Source organism: Marmota monax, unplaced genomic scaffold (genome assembly GCF_021218885.2).
Source record: "Marmota monax isolate L192 unplaced genomic scaffold, Marmota_monax_Labrador192_F-V1.1 WCK01_AAM20220418_F8-fsc00069, whole genome shotgun sequence".
Lineage (NCBI taxonomy): Eukaryota > Metazoa > Chordata > Mammalia > Rodentia > Sciuridae > Marmota > Marmota monax.
In genome coordinates this window covers 610,028-625,677 of record NW_026695243.1, presented here as the reverse complement: position 1 = coordinate 625,677, position 15,650 = coordinate 610,028, and positions in this window count along the sequence as shown.

Below are 15,650 nucleotides of genomic sequence, written 5' to 3'. Positions count from 1 at the left end.
GACGTAAGTTTTGACATAGTCACCAATCAACAGTTTATATAACCTATAAACTATTGTCATAGTCAAGATAATAAATGTGTTATCACCTTCAGAAGGGTTCCCATGACCTGAAATTTCTCCCTCTTTTTTACTCTATTTCCTTCCTCAGACAACCACAGATCAACTGTACATTAGTTTGCATTTACTGAAATTTTACAAAATGGTATCATACAGCATGTATTCTTTCTGTGTGGCATGATTATTTTGAGAGTTATTCATGTCACATGGTGTGACTCAGCATGTAGAACAGTAGCTGGCATGTGGCAGGTACCTTAATTCTTAACTCAATAAGAAAATAAAAGTATAAATTAATGAGTCCTTTAGAAGATCAAGGAGATTGAATGTTATAATATATGCAGTTGCATGGTACTGATAATTTTGTTTTTTTCTTGGAAGTGTTTTATACACATAAGTAAATGAACCACATCTGTTATTTTAGAAAACTCCTCTGGTGGTAGCTTGAAGAATGAATATGTGTCATGGAGAAGCTAATACAGGGGATAAGATACTTTAAAATGTTAGGTAATTGCTCTTATAAGTACCATTTACCGAGGCTGGCCATGTTAAAATATCTCATAAGTGATTAAACATGTGAACGAGCTGGACTTGATGGTGCAAGCCTGTGATTCCAGTGACTTGTGATTCAGTGACTCCGGAGGCTGAGGAAAGAGGATCACAAATTCCAGGCCAGTCCCAGCAACTTAGATAGACCCTGTCTCAATATAAAAAAAAACAAAAAGGGCTGAGGATGTAGCTCAGTGGTAGAGTGCCTTTGGGTTCAACACCTAGTACCCAAAACAAACAAAATGTGGACCAGTAGGAAGACTGTTTCAGTGGGAGGTGGAGGTGGGTAGGAGAATCAGCATAGGGAAAATAATTTGCTAAATGTCTCTGTGAAGTCACCAAACAACCTCATGCATGCATGATGGAAAGAAAATGGATAGATAAAAATTGGGGTTCCAGACATTAACTCCCTGTCCTTAACAATTTAAGTAAATAATAATATGTGTTTGTTTCTGTTTCCACATGTTTTCAGGATCTTTTTTATTACTTGTGTTTTCAAATTTCACAATGACAGATCTACAGGTAGATTTTTATTTCCAGTGCTAGATAGGACCTTTTGTTTTGTGCATAGAGAATTCCTGTCTGTTATTTTTGTGATTTTCCCCCCCTTCTCTATGATGTCTGTAATCTGTTTTTGAAAATCTTATTACTCAGATAGTGATATTGATATTTTTGGCTTGAAATGTCTTTATATTTGCTCTCATATTTTTCATTTCTTTCCACCCTTGGTGAGGTTCTCTTAATCTTATTTCCCAACTTGACTATTGAAATTTTAACTTTGTTAATCTCATTTTGTAATTTCCCAAGGGCACCTTCTGATTTCTTTTACTGTTACTTTTTTCATAGCAGCTTCTTCATGATTTATGGATATCATATTGTCTGGGCCTTTTTTTAAAAAAAAAAAAAACCCATGAATTAGAATGTTTGGAACTTATGTTCTCATCTTTACTTTTATTTCTGTTTATTCTGTGGTCACCTCTTTCCCTTTGGTTTGTCTTGTTTCGGTCTTTTTTTTTTTTCATATTGCAAATTTTTGTTTCTCAAATGTCTCTTGTTTCGCAGCTGGGAATATACTTGACTTATAACAGAGTTCCTCCTGAACACTTCATTTAGTTTATTTATTAAAAAGAAAGAAAAGAAAAGAAAACCTGCTTTTATTGCCTTTTCTTAGCTGGGAATAGATGCCCACCTAAAGGCTATCTGTGAAGGTGGGTGCAGAGGCTCCACATGGTGGAAATGACAGTTCTGTGGAGTCAGTTCATCACTTCTAAATCCTGCTCTATGCAGCATTTTGAATTCTGATATTCTCCCTAGGGATTTGCTGGTTGAATAAATGCCTTCTTTGCTCATTCTCATTATGATTTTGTTTTGATGTCACAGCTTTCCCTCTGCTTCATTAATCAATATACCAACATCCATCTTCCAAAAATTTGCTGAACTCTATCTTCTGCTAATGATCCCTTTCTTGTTTTCTTATTAATATTGTTATACTGGGTTTATACATTTCATTCTAATTTGCTCTTCTTTTATTATTTAATGGACTTGACCTAATCTCAATTTACCTTCTTGAAGTCTGTAAGAGTCACAATACTGCCTAACTTCAAAATAATCTGACAATTATGTGATATCACACATGCAACATTTCTTATTCACTTATTAAATACTAGTTTCATTTTCCCATCATCTAGGAATGTCTTCTAACAGATGTTTTTCCAACTAACCTCATAGCATAGGTAGTAAAATTATAACCTATGGAAATTTGATTTTGAAAGCAGATACAATACTTGAGCACTTGGAATAGGATTCTCTAAGTGACAGATATTTTAGAAAGCTGATTTGACTTCTACTTTTCTTTTTGAAGTAGTCTGCTTTCTAGTCAATATCTTGATTTCTAGCATTTCCATCCCACTATCCCTAAAATACATCTATAAACAGAGATTTAAGTTGTGGCTCTTGCAGAAAATATTTCAACCTTTGATGATGCTCAAGTACATTCCAATAGAAAAGGAAATGGTGAGCTCAGCTATAGAAATGCAAGGAACTGGGTTCTGCCAACAACCTGAATATTCTTGGATGTGGATTCTTTCCAGAGTATTCTGATGAAAGTAAAGCTGGCCAACATTTTGAATTTGACCTATGAGATCTTAAGCAAAGAATTCAGCTAAGCATACACAAGTGTCTGGTGTTCAGAAGTATGAGATAATAAATAGGTTTTGTGTTGATAATAAAATGATTATAGTGATTTGTTGTATAACAGTAAAAAATGTATATAAATCAATTGGAAAGGAGGGGAACAGGAGTCAGGAACACCAAGCTGTGTCTCTCTCAGCTTGTTCACTTGCTAGCAAAAGTGATGTAACTTGAAAGTCCTTAGTAATTGAAAAGGGATAGTTGCTTGTTTTATTATATCCTCCACATTCATCATATCCAGCAGTCAATAGTCACTGCTTGAGTAAAAATGCGTTAGATCTATGAATAATGGCACCATATATTTTATTTTTGTTTAAGATATTTGCTGTCTCTTCTTGTAGGAAGAGAACTGTGTTTTGCTCCATTCATATAAGACTAGTCTTTGTGCTATGATCTGAATGTTTGTATTCCCAAACTCAAATTCCTATGGTTAGATACTTAATCACCAATGTGATGGTCAAGGAAGTAGGGCCTGTAGCAGGTGATTACGTCATGAAAGTAGAGCCCTTAGAAATGGGGTTAGTGCCCTTCTAAAAGCTGATTGCCCATTCAACCATGGGAAGACACTGCTAGAAGGCAAGATCCATGTACCAGACATTGTCTAAGACTTGCTCTTGTACATCCAAGCCTCCAGAACTGTGAGAAACAAATTTCTGTTGTAGTCTCTCTAGTTTATAGTAGATTTATACAGCAGCCCAAAGAAACTAAGGATAGTCTTATCACTATTTTGGACAATTAAATATGAGGAGAAGTGGCATATACATCTTTCAAAAACAAACATTAACAGACTGATTCTACCAGCCTTGTTTTCCTTTTACCATAGGACCTAACTTGTACCTTGGACTTCCCTTTTAGCCTGACCCTAGAGTGGGGTTCATAAAGCAGAACTCAAACAAACCCATGATAGACATGAAGGATGGACAATAAGTTAAAGTTTACCATTGTAAACCAATGAGAGTTTTGGATCACCTTTTAGTGTTGCATGACTTGCCTAACCTGACTGAATCATTTTTTTTGGTACATGAAGTAGAAACCTGCTATAACAAATGCTGAAAATATATGACATTGTCTCTAAGGTGAGTAATGGATGGTGAAGAATCTATTATTGGAAGCTAGAAAAATGGTAGCCTACCTTTTGCAGTGGTGTGATATTTGCAGTAATTTTGGACTCATGACTTTAGACAGAGATGTGGGAAACAAAATATTAGTAGTGCTTCCTGGTTATTATGGGTGAATTTAACAGACCATTTAGCAGTGGTTTTTCGACTCTGGCTAGAAAATGGAATCAAGTATGAATAAAAAAGGCTGATTAAAACTCAGTCTTTTGAGAAGGACCTACACATGACTGATTTTCCTATCATTTGTTAAATCCTCTGAATGTATTTGTGATTGTGCTCAGTAAATAATTTTAGGTGGGTAAAAAGACTAGAAAATAAAGGGCGTGGTTTTACAGGAGTCTGATAAATTTAAAGAATGGGAAATTAAGTGTGTTATTGGCACACATTATTGACTGGAATCAAAAAATATATAATTACAAAGTTTTGAGAGAGTTGTAACATCACTAAAGGATTTACTAATGTAAGCTAAAAGAGACTGTACTTTTACAAGCAGGAAAAAGAGGAAAGCATTCAGCCTTTTATGCCCATGTCAGCTGTGGGGCAAGGAGGATAATAGGAAAGTAGAACCTCCCAGAAGGTGAAGCCTGGGATCAAGGAGGACCACGGACTGAAGGTTACTGTTAGAATCAGAACTGGTGCCTCATCAAGCAACATTTTCCACCCCAGAGTAGAGGACTGTGATATTTGCCTTGCAGAATTTCAGAATGGCTATCAATAGTGACACAGTAAGTCTCCTTTTCAAATGGAGGTGGCTATTGTGCTTCCCTGGACTCTTTTCCATCATTTTGTATTGGATGTGTTTGCTACACATAACTTGTATTTTTAATTCACAGGTCTTTGGATCAAGAGAGTCAGCGACTAGTTCTAATGAAGAGGCTGTCATGCAGTTTTGACCTCTGAGTACCGTGCTGTGATTGGGTGGGACTCTGGGGTTTTATCCCTTGAGTAGCATTGGTAGGGGCCACTGAATGTGAGTGGAATTGATACATGCAACTTCCAAACAGAGGCTTTTAAGAATCATTGCCTGGCCCTGCTGTTTTTCTCTTTTCTATTTACCATGAAAGCTGGCAGTGTCCCAGGATGAACAGGGGTGAGCTCTTAATGTAGGTCCTGGAATGAAGAAAATATAAAGCAGAGTTAAAGCTATCTCACAGTGGACATGTAAAATGAGCAAGAAACAATATAACTTCTGAGTTATATTCTGAGACTTCTCCCTCTCCTTCTTCACTCCTCTTCCTCCTCCGTTCTGCCCCAGCATCCTAAGCTAAATTGATAGAAATAATGATCACTTTAAACAAATAAAATAATTAAATACCACCACATGTGTAATTGAAAAGTTTTTAAAAAATTTTGCTGAGTATTAGAAGATCTTTTCCTTTATAAAGGTCAGTTTTTAATAAGAGCTGATGAAATTGACCTCAGGCATATCTCCTGGCAAAGAATGTTTAATGGGAGAGACAGTCTCTGGGTTGTCTAGAATATAGGTTGGAAGAGATAAAATACTGTCTCAATAGGTCAGGAAGATGAAATTATCAAGAGAACCAGGCATCAGTAGCTAGGGAGAGAAGTGCTTGAGTTTTATTACTGCAAAGCACTCTTCATAGATTCAAGTTTGAGAGATTGCCGACCAACTAACCACACTTACCCATGGAGGATGGAATATTCTCAAAGTTGCAGTTCTAGTATTAATGTTTAAATGGAATAATATAAAGATCTGAGGGAACTGCTGTGAACCCAAAGAAGTGTCATCTTTTCAAAGGAAAATTAAAAAAAAACAAATAAAAACGATTTTTTATTTATAATACAAATGGATACAAATGGATCCAAGAGTCTCTTTTTGTACTTGTTATAGTGAATTTATAGTGAATGCGATTTTGCATGAAATAGGGTAAGCTAACGCCAGCACATAAAATAGCACAGCATTGGTGGACTGATGTCATACTACCTACCCGGTATGTGTAGGTTGGTTCTCAGAGTTAGACAAAATGCAAAGTTTAGGGACGGAGTCTACAAGCCTTCTCTCACTTCTTATAAGCTGTAAGTTTAGAGGGTTTCCAAAACTGCTATTAGGTTAGACAATTTTTTTAGATGAAATCACAGAACTCATTGAAATTTATTGGACTTATGATTGAAAGTTTATTTAAAGGAAAGGACACCGATAGTAATCAGCCAGAGGAAGAGGTCCATAGGGCAGGTTCTGGGAGTTTTCAAATATGAAACTTTCACTGTACTCTCCTGTGTGTTAGGAAGTGTTACCTTCTTATCCTAGAAGTGACTATGCATTAAGTATTGATAGCAAGAAAAACTTTCTTGAGCTTTGCTCCAGAGTTTTTATTTGGATGTCATTATGCAGGCATGATCGATTGATTGATTGCCCACGTTTGAACTCAGTTTCCAGATCAGTTGATACTGCATGACCAGAGGCCATTCTTTAATTTACATGTTGGTGTTTCTGGCATGGCCAGTTCTTACCCTAAGACTATTAAGTGATCCTGGCCCCATCCTGAAATCCCATATGGCCAGCCCCTACCTCAACAAATATATTCCAGTCAGGTAAGACATAAATTATCTCCGAGAAGCCAAGGACAAACACCAGTCCTCTCTTTGGGCACAGAAATATTTTTTTCTACACACTTTCCCATTAGAAAAGACAGTATGTCCTGGGGAGAGAGAGAAAACAACATAAGTACCCGAGAGAAGGCAAGTTATGCACAGGAAGAACTTGCTTTAGTTCAGTTCCATGACTTCAAGTCAGTAAACAGGAGACTGTTGTGTGTCTAGCTTACAACAGGAAGATACCTTGTAATCCTTTGCCTCACAGACACCATTTCTCAAACACCAGAACTCAATGTCTGGCCTTAGGCCTCATATTTCCTGTTTATGATACAAATGGATCCAAGAGTCTCTTTTTGTACTTGTTATTTGTTATCCAATACAGTATAGCTGTTATTCATTCAAGCTCCTTGTCTTACATTTATGAGGGTGCTTTCTAGTTTGTGTATAGATACAACTTTGGAGAGAACAAGCTGAGAACATATTTGTGATACTGCATTAAAATTTATTTACATGCGAAGTTTGAGGATATGTGTTCATCCACTTTTTATTCCACCTTCTTTAAAATCATGATAGAATAGGAGTGAGATTAAGAAAAGTATTTGTTTGCAGGGACCATCAGGTCTGCCTCCATCCTATTACCCAATATTTATAGCCATGAACATATGACCCTGAAATTTTTCATAATTCTTCTCTTGATGTAAAGAAGCTGGGACTGTGTTTTATGTTCCCTTAAGATTTTGGTAACAGCCAAAGGCATAAACAAAATACCTATATAATTTTACCCTGGCCCCATTTATTTTTGCATTAGTGAAATCATAAAATGGCTTTAAATAAATGTATCAAACTCACTTGGTTCTCAAAAGACTGCCTTAATTTGCACTATTTTAAAAACTAGATATTCCTTAGAGATTTCCAAAGTTGAAAGATAACTGATGCATTTTAGTTTTTCTAATTTGCTATCAGAGTAATAAAGAATGTTGACAAAAGGAAATTCCCAGTACAATCAAAGCAAAAATCCCTTTAGAATTTTTAAAATATACCAAGGTTCATTATTATCTTTGTCCTAGAAAAGAACAACTGGTATTAATCACAAGGCCACATTAATACATGTATTAAGCTAGGTTATTTAGCTAGCGGTGTCTTGCCTAGTTTTTTTTTTTTATCTGAGAACATTCAGAAGGCTTCTGTTATAGAAAAGCTTGTGAGGCCGTGGTAGTAATCACACTAATCACATTAGCAAACATTAGTGAGCATGATAAAATTCAGTGTTGCTAGGACTTTAAGCAGCACATTAGGTGCTGGTGGCACTGTTAAAGGACTTAGTCTTTCTATTGGTCAATCAGATATTCTCCAAAAGCATTAGAAATGGTCTTTGTCACTTGACCAAGAATTTACTCCAAAGGAAAAAGAAATCCAATATCAAATAATTCATGGAATCACAGGGTTTAAAAATAATAACATAAATAAAAAATAACCCAAATCTTACAGAGAACAGTTAAAATGTAACACATAAAAATCATGGGATTTTAAATGTTCGGAAAGTTGTTTCAGGGTATCGTGTATTGCTTCCCAGTCTGACTTCATCTCATGGTCACCATGAGAAATTTCTGTTTCTTTGTCCAGTGCATTTTCTCCACCCAATGTGTGTTTATTGGGAATTCATGACGTAGAGGTGGCAAATGGATGAGGAGTATGAGTGGGGCTGTTGATAATGTTTGCCCTTGTGGGTTTTGTGGGAAACTGGACCTAAGTGGTAATCATTGGTTTATGAAGCTGCCCACTACACTCGAGAACACAATTACTCTTGAATAAATGCATGTTCCACTATGCTGTTTCAGAATGAGAACCTTTTCATTAAATTTCGTAGTTTGGTGATGAGCGGGAAGTGGGTGCCTCCACAGAGCCAGAGTAGGGCACATCATGGCTATTCACAATAGATAGCCTTTTGTCCCCACTGCCCAACTAGCTGGGTTAAGGTCACTTAGCCCAGAAGGTGAAAACATCATGTCCTTTTTCTTTATCTTCAAACGAGATAAAATAACAAAGGAAGAGGCACTAAGGGACGCGTAGTTGAGTGCCTTGCAGAACAGGGACCACAGTGCTAGACCATTTTATTTCAGAGTCTCTTTAAGGAGCCATAACTACATGACAGAACTGTAGACATGGGCCCCCTTGATGTCTGTGGCTGATGGTAGCAATGCCGTCGATGATATCCTTTAGCTAGTACTATTTGGTCTTTGATTAATAGACTGCCTAGTTGTAAGAAAGAGTTTGATTAGTTCTTTGCTGTCTGAACCTGTTTTCATATATCCATCCGTCTGTGCAAAATAAAGAACTAGAAAGAATTCCAGTCGGGGTAAATACGCCTGGGAGAATTCCTGGGCAGTAGTTCTATGGAAGGATTCTTATCACTCTCCTTGGACTATTTTAGGTCACTTGCCACCAGAGGGCACTATTAGAATAGCTGTGGGAAGAAGCGGACTTGAGTAAAACCCCTGGCTACCAATGGTCACTGGGCAAAGGCTGGGGCAGAGGTGGGGAGTAAGTTTGGGTGGGATTGGGTGTGGGGAAAGGAGTTTGGCACTGAAAGGAGTTTGGCTCTGTGGTTAAGGAGCTCTGCAAGAGAAGAGGTGACACCGATCTGTGTTGGCTTCAGAAAAGGTGCAGTGTACGCTGTTGCAGCACCGTGTAAACAGGAGTTCTTGGAATCCAAAGCTTCCAGAGAAAAACAGCTGAAATTTACCTCTCAGGTGATGCATGAGGCTGGGGTGATGAGTGAACAGATGTCTGGACTAATCTGACGTTTTACGATATGGGTCTTTTTAAGGGAGCAGGCAGGGAGGTCCTCAGCAACTGACCCGCTGTGAAAGCCAGGTAGGGCAGACCTCCTTAGGGTGCAAAGGCAATTCCCACCAACTTGTGAAGCACAAGAACTTGAATCAAAGTAAAGGGTCTACAAATATATGGTGAGACAAAAGGTTGTGGCAAGAGACTGAAGAGAATCATCCTTCAGGCAAGAGTTTGAATGAAGAGCTGGGGTTTTTATTTGCATTTTTTTTTTTTTTTGGCAGTACTAGCGATGGTACCCAGTTGTCTTCTACCACTGAGCTACATCCACAGCCCTTCTTATTTTTTATTTAGAAACAGGCTTTCACTAAGTTTTCCAGGCTGCCCTCAAACTTGTACTCTTCCTACTTTAGCCTCCTGAACTGTTGAGATTATAGGCATGTGCCTGTGTGCCTGGAAGAAGAAGCTATTTTATTGCAGTGACTTCTAATTAAGACAATTTATACTCTTGGGGGAAAGAGGTTGAATAAAAGAGTTTTTCTTATTGTTAGTACATTATAGTTTACATGCAATAGTGGGGTTTATTTTGTTATATTTATACGAGCATATAATATAATTTGCTCCATTTCAATCCCCAGTATTTCCTCTTTCCTTCCTTTCCTCCCTCTCCTCCCTGCCCACATCCCCTTCCATTCCCCTACTATCTATTAATTTATTGTTTTTTAATTGGTGCATTGTAGATAGACATACAAGTGGAATGCATTGTGATATATTCCTACATGCACATAGCATAGTTTGGTCAATTTCATTCTGCAATTCCTCCCCTTTCCCATCCATCCTCCTCCCCTTGATCTCCTTCCTCTACTTTACTATTCTCCCTTCTCTTTTCATGGGATCCCCCCACGAACACTTCACCTATTTTTACAATTCCTATTTCTATCTAGCTTTCACATATGAGAGGAAACATTCAACCCTTGCCTTTCTGAGTCTGGCTTATTTTAGTTAGCATGATGCTCTCCAGTTCCATCTGCTTATCAGAAAATGCCATTACTTCATTCTTCTTTATGACTCAGTAAAACTCCATTGCATATATCCACCACATTTTCTTTATTCTTTCATCTGTTGACAGACATCTGGACTGATTCTATAACTTGGTTATTGTGAATTGTGCTGCTATAAAGATCGATGTGCATGTATGACTATAGCACTATAGCATGCTGATTTTAGTTCTTTTGTATAAATACCAAGGAGTGGGATAGCTGAGTCATATGGTTGTTCCATTCCTGTTTTTTTTTTTTTTTTTTTTTTTGAGAAATCTACACACTGCTTTCCAAAGTGGTTGTCCTAATTTGCTGTCCCACCAACAATGTATGAGTGTATCTTCTTCCCCACATCCTAGCCAGCATTTACTACTATTTGTATTTTTGATGATTGTGATTCTAATTGAAGTAAGTTGATATCTCAAAAAAGCTTTGGTTTGCATTTATTTCTCTGACTGCTAGGGATGTTGAATATTTTTCTTCATGTATTTTTTGGCATTCGTATTTCTTCTTTTAAACAATGTCTGTATAGTTCTTTTGCACATTTATATATTGGTTTTTTTTGTTTCATTTTCTTTTATTTTATTTGAGTTCTTTATATGTTCTAGATATTAGTCCCCTGTTGGAAAAGTAGCTGGCAAAGATTTTTCTTCCATTCTGTAGGCTGTTTCTTCAAGTTCTTAGTTGTTTCCTTTGCAGTGCAGAGCTTTTTAATTTGAAGTTATCCTGCTTATTGATTCTTGGTTTTATTTCTTGAACTTTGAGAGCCTTATTAAGGAAGTCAGTGCCTGACATGTTGGAGTGTTGACCTTGTGTTTTCTTACAGCAGTTACAGTGTATATTGTCTACTTCCTAGATCTTTGATCACTTTGAGTTGACTTTTATGCAGGTTGAGAGATAGGGATAGGTTTCATTCTTTTACATAGGGATCCCCAAAGCATATTTTTTCTCTATCTATCTAGCTACTATCTATCTATCTATTTATTCATTTTTTAAAAATTTTAATTTGTTATATATGATAGCAGACTGCATTGTAATTCATATTACACATATATAGCACAATTTTTAATTTCTCTGGTTGTACACAAAGTAGAGTTACACCATTCATGTCTTCATACATGGAATTAGAACATCATATTTTTTGTTTGTTTGCTAGAAAAAAAGGCATTTTTCAAGTTTAAAATATTTCCTTTTTTGCTAATGGTAAAGACTTAAATTTACCTCTGGTGCAGATTGTGCCTTTGTTTTGACAAAGTAGAAGTAAATTTTTGTTATGCAAGAGTAAGATGGAGACATACTGCAGTCCTGAAGACCTCTGAGGCACTGGGATTTAGTCTATGTGATTAACGTTATTAAATAGCTGTGTTGACTGAATCCTGAGATAATTATGTGTATTATAAATATGAATCTTGAATGAACTATGCATGAAACCTTCTGCAGGAAGCATGAGTAGCAAGCTTGATGTTTACCTTGAATAAGAGAAAAGAACAAGCCTGGGATTGGTATGTTAATATCCTGAACAGCATGTGATTGAGTTCAGCCTTTATTGATGTTGGATTGTTGGGTTCTAGTGAAGTTCAGGGTCACAGGGCTGAACCCTTTCCTTGTGGGTCAGAATACTTTTGTGGTTACATTTTCTTTTGAATGGAATTCATTTGTATTGTCAATCATTCTTGGAAGAGGTTGACCCATGGGATAGGAAATGAGAAGAAGCCAGTAAGGGTGGGATAGAATGAAGGAAATTTGCCCTCTTTGTATTGTGGAGATTATCAGATGGTCTGCGACAGAAGTTCTTGAGCATGAAACTGTCCAAACCTAAGGGTGGGAGTACTCTAAGAAGATATTTATCTAATCATGGTTTAAAATTACTCTGTATTGTATTACTTTTTCATTTCCTTCAAACTTACAGTAAAGTTTTATTCAAGTTGCCTCAGTGCTGTTCATACTTGGGGAAAAGCAGTATAAGGGAGAGCTGTGCACACTGAGGAGAAATGTTAATCTCCGGTCTCAGGCAACGATCTACACCCGGACATCACTTGAGGCACAGGTGAATAAGAAAGGGCATATGTGAGGAATGTTTAATTGCCTTCAGTCATGATTGGGGAGGGCAACATATTAGGAGGAGACATCCTGCAGTTAAGATAGATGAGTGTTCTAAGTAATTACAACTGAAATAATTAAACCCTTAATGGCCTCAAAATGGAGAGTTAAAATAATATTCCAAACATAGAAGATGTCTACAAGTCCCTCCCCACCTTCAGCCCAGGTAATTCCTTGTTTATAAGGTTCCCATCGCTGTGACTTCTCTCTGTTTCCTAATCAAGCCCATCTCTCTCTAGCTTTGAGGACTGAGCCATGCTGTCACCTCTATATAAAAGACTCTTTCAGCAGCTCTAGTTTGTAAAACCTGGTTTCTTTTTCTCACATTTAAAATATCAGCTTAACTGACAACCCCTTAAAGCAGTCTTTCTGCCAGCAGTATTTAAGTGCATTCTCTCTTCTTCCCTTCTTGCTTTTTTCTCTCACAGTACCCTGTTCATTTAATTCACAGCTCTTCACAATCACAACTGTATATATGTATTTTTCATTTATTATCTGTATTCCCCTCCAGACTACAAAATCCACAAAGACAGGGGCTGTGACAATCTAAGCACTGCATAATGAGTTCCAAAAAGTAGATCTTCAATTGTAGTAGGTCTGTAATACAAAATCTTGATTAAATGAATAGTGTGCTTATTAAGAAAACGCAACCTTAGTTTAGTTGTCATATAGACATGGCCCAGGGACATAAAGTGACATAAAGGTCATCTCCCCAGGATTTTCTAAACCTCATATTCTCATACATTTCTTATGCCTGCCGAGATCCCACACTTTTAACAGAGTCTTGCCAACCCATTTGCAACATGCCTAACAACATGTAAAGGTAAAACCCATCCTTTCAGTACTTTAAAAACAGTTGAATGGGGGATCTTCTTCCTCTCTGTTTTCCTCTCAGTTCTTGTTTTGTTTCTTCCTGCTTGTAGTCTTGGGCTACATGGACTTTGAATCCACCTGTGACCCCAAGCTTTAGTGTTTGCTTTTGGTTTTCTCCACTTCAACTTTGAGTGTCCTCTAAGGACTTTGGTTGTGGGCAACCTCAGCCTGTTTCTATTTCTGGCTCTCTCAGGTTTATTACTCTGGCTTAGCTGTGGCTTGGGACCTGAGGTGCAGAGCATCTGATCCCTGTTTGATCCCTCACCATATTGATTGCCCAAGTGAGAAAGGCCAGACATGTTTCTGCTCAAGATCGGGAGGTCATCAGCAAGTAGACATCTATCATGATTGTGTCCTAGGGGTATGTATTATGCCAGTGTCCCTGCGTTCCTCCTTGTCTTTTTATTCCCTTCTCTTTGGAGCCATGCTCCAGTCACACTACATAGTCTGTGCATCTTTGGACCTGGATAAAGCACCACACTGTGGGCAGAAGTTCTGGCTTCCTGAAACGTCTCAGGGGACTGAATGATGGAACTGAAATGCAATGGAGTTAGCTCTCCAAGGCAAGACCACTGTGAAAGGTGAGGCAGGAAGGAGCTAAGCCAAGTTCCTCTCCTTTCTCCATATCATGGGCTATTCTTAGGCTCACTTCCTCCTTGCAGTGCTCTGGAGAAATCCTGCCATTGAATGGACACATCTGAGTGATGTGCTTTGCCTTGTGCAAGTTATAGTGAAGGGAAAGAGAGTGTGACAACATGTGCCATACCATCCACCCTTGCCTTCCTTTTATCTCTTACCCAGGTCACCCTATTCTTCCACCTTCCACAAAAGTATTAGCAACTTCATATTTTCTCCACCGAGTTTAAATTGCATTGTGTGTTCGGAATGGGTCAGTAGAGCAGAAATTCCTGCGAAAAAATAACTACAAACATTATGTGAGGCTAAATGGAGGAGTACAAGACCTTGACGTATGATTTCAAGGTGAACAGTCTAGGTGAATTTCAAGTGGAAACTGTGTACACTTCCATCCATGCCAGTAGGAATTCCAACAAAAGTATGTGACTCAGTGATTGACTTACAAAATAAGGAATATTTTAAATAAAAGAAAAGCATGTAAACAATATTCTAGGTAATAAAGAAAATTGTCCCATAACTTGTGTTAGCCAACAACTGATCTCTTCTTTTTGTTATACAGGATTTCCTTTAAATAAAACTGTCATGCAAATGGTGGTTGTTAATTTTCTATGTTTGGAGGCAGCATGTTGTTGTTATTATGTTATTATTATTATTTGCAGGGTGAGTATTTAATTCTTAGGGCATGTAATTTAATCTGCACAACTGCAACTTACTAATGAAAATATTTAGGTGTTTCTATTTTGTTTTTCATTATGCTGGAAAAGAATGATAAAAAATAATTCTATGAAGGCCAAGTTGTATCTTACAAATAGGTGTCCCCTGAATATTAGTAGGTATAAGTCTACTTTTGGTTCAAGCAATGATTGACTTCCATTATTCTACTTGGTATGTCTAAAACACTTTATCTATAGAAGCATAATCAAAATAATTGCCCATGAATCTAGAGTCGTGTGAAAATTAGATAATGTCAGCAAAAGTGTTTTAGCTCCTATAGTGGTATTATGACCTTTATTCTCCACTTAGAATTAGTCTGAAAATAGTTCCATGATACCCCTTATTAAAGCTTTTGAGTCTGTTTCAAGTCAATGAATGGAAAGGGAAGGGAAGAGTCATAGACCTATTAAATAACTAATAGGTAGAGTTTAGGGATAGGACAAGAAAAAGAGAACTGTGGAAGAAGCTTATTAAGCTTTTAACACAAAAGTAGGTTATGATAAAAGTGATCCTTCAAGTGCTTAGAGTCTTTCTCCTCCCTTCTCCCTCCTTACCCTCCCCAGGGAAGTTTGAGAGTTTTAGAAACAAGGAAGTACCTGAGACAAGTGAAGAAACTGCTAAGAAGAAACTTAAAATACAAAACAAAAAGATTATTCGCATGTATCTATTTTAATGGGTACAAAAATTGAGGAAATAATTTGAACTATTTTGAAATTACTTTTGCGTCTGAAAAGCTATGATTTTTGAGTGATTGTGCTTTGTTCAAATTTTTTTTCCTTTATGAAACCAATGCTCTTACAATGAGTTAGGTTAGGTGCCAGAGAAAGTAAAAATAGGAATTAGAAAGAGGAGCAGGCACATAATAATGAGGAGCATAAATTGTTAACGTTGCTAAATAGAGATAGTACAGGTTCCTTTGGTGGCAGTGGGGAAGAAGTTGTCATTTCTATAGGGAAGGGGACATTAAGAGATCATCACAGTCTAGTTTTAAAAGTAAAACACACCACTAGGCCTGAAATATCCCTCTTTGTCT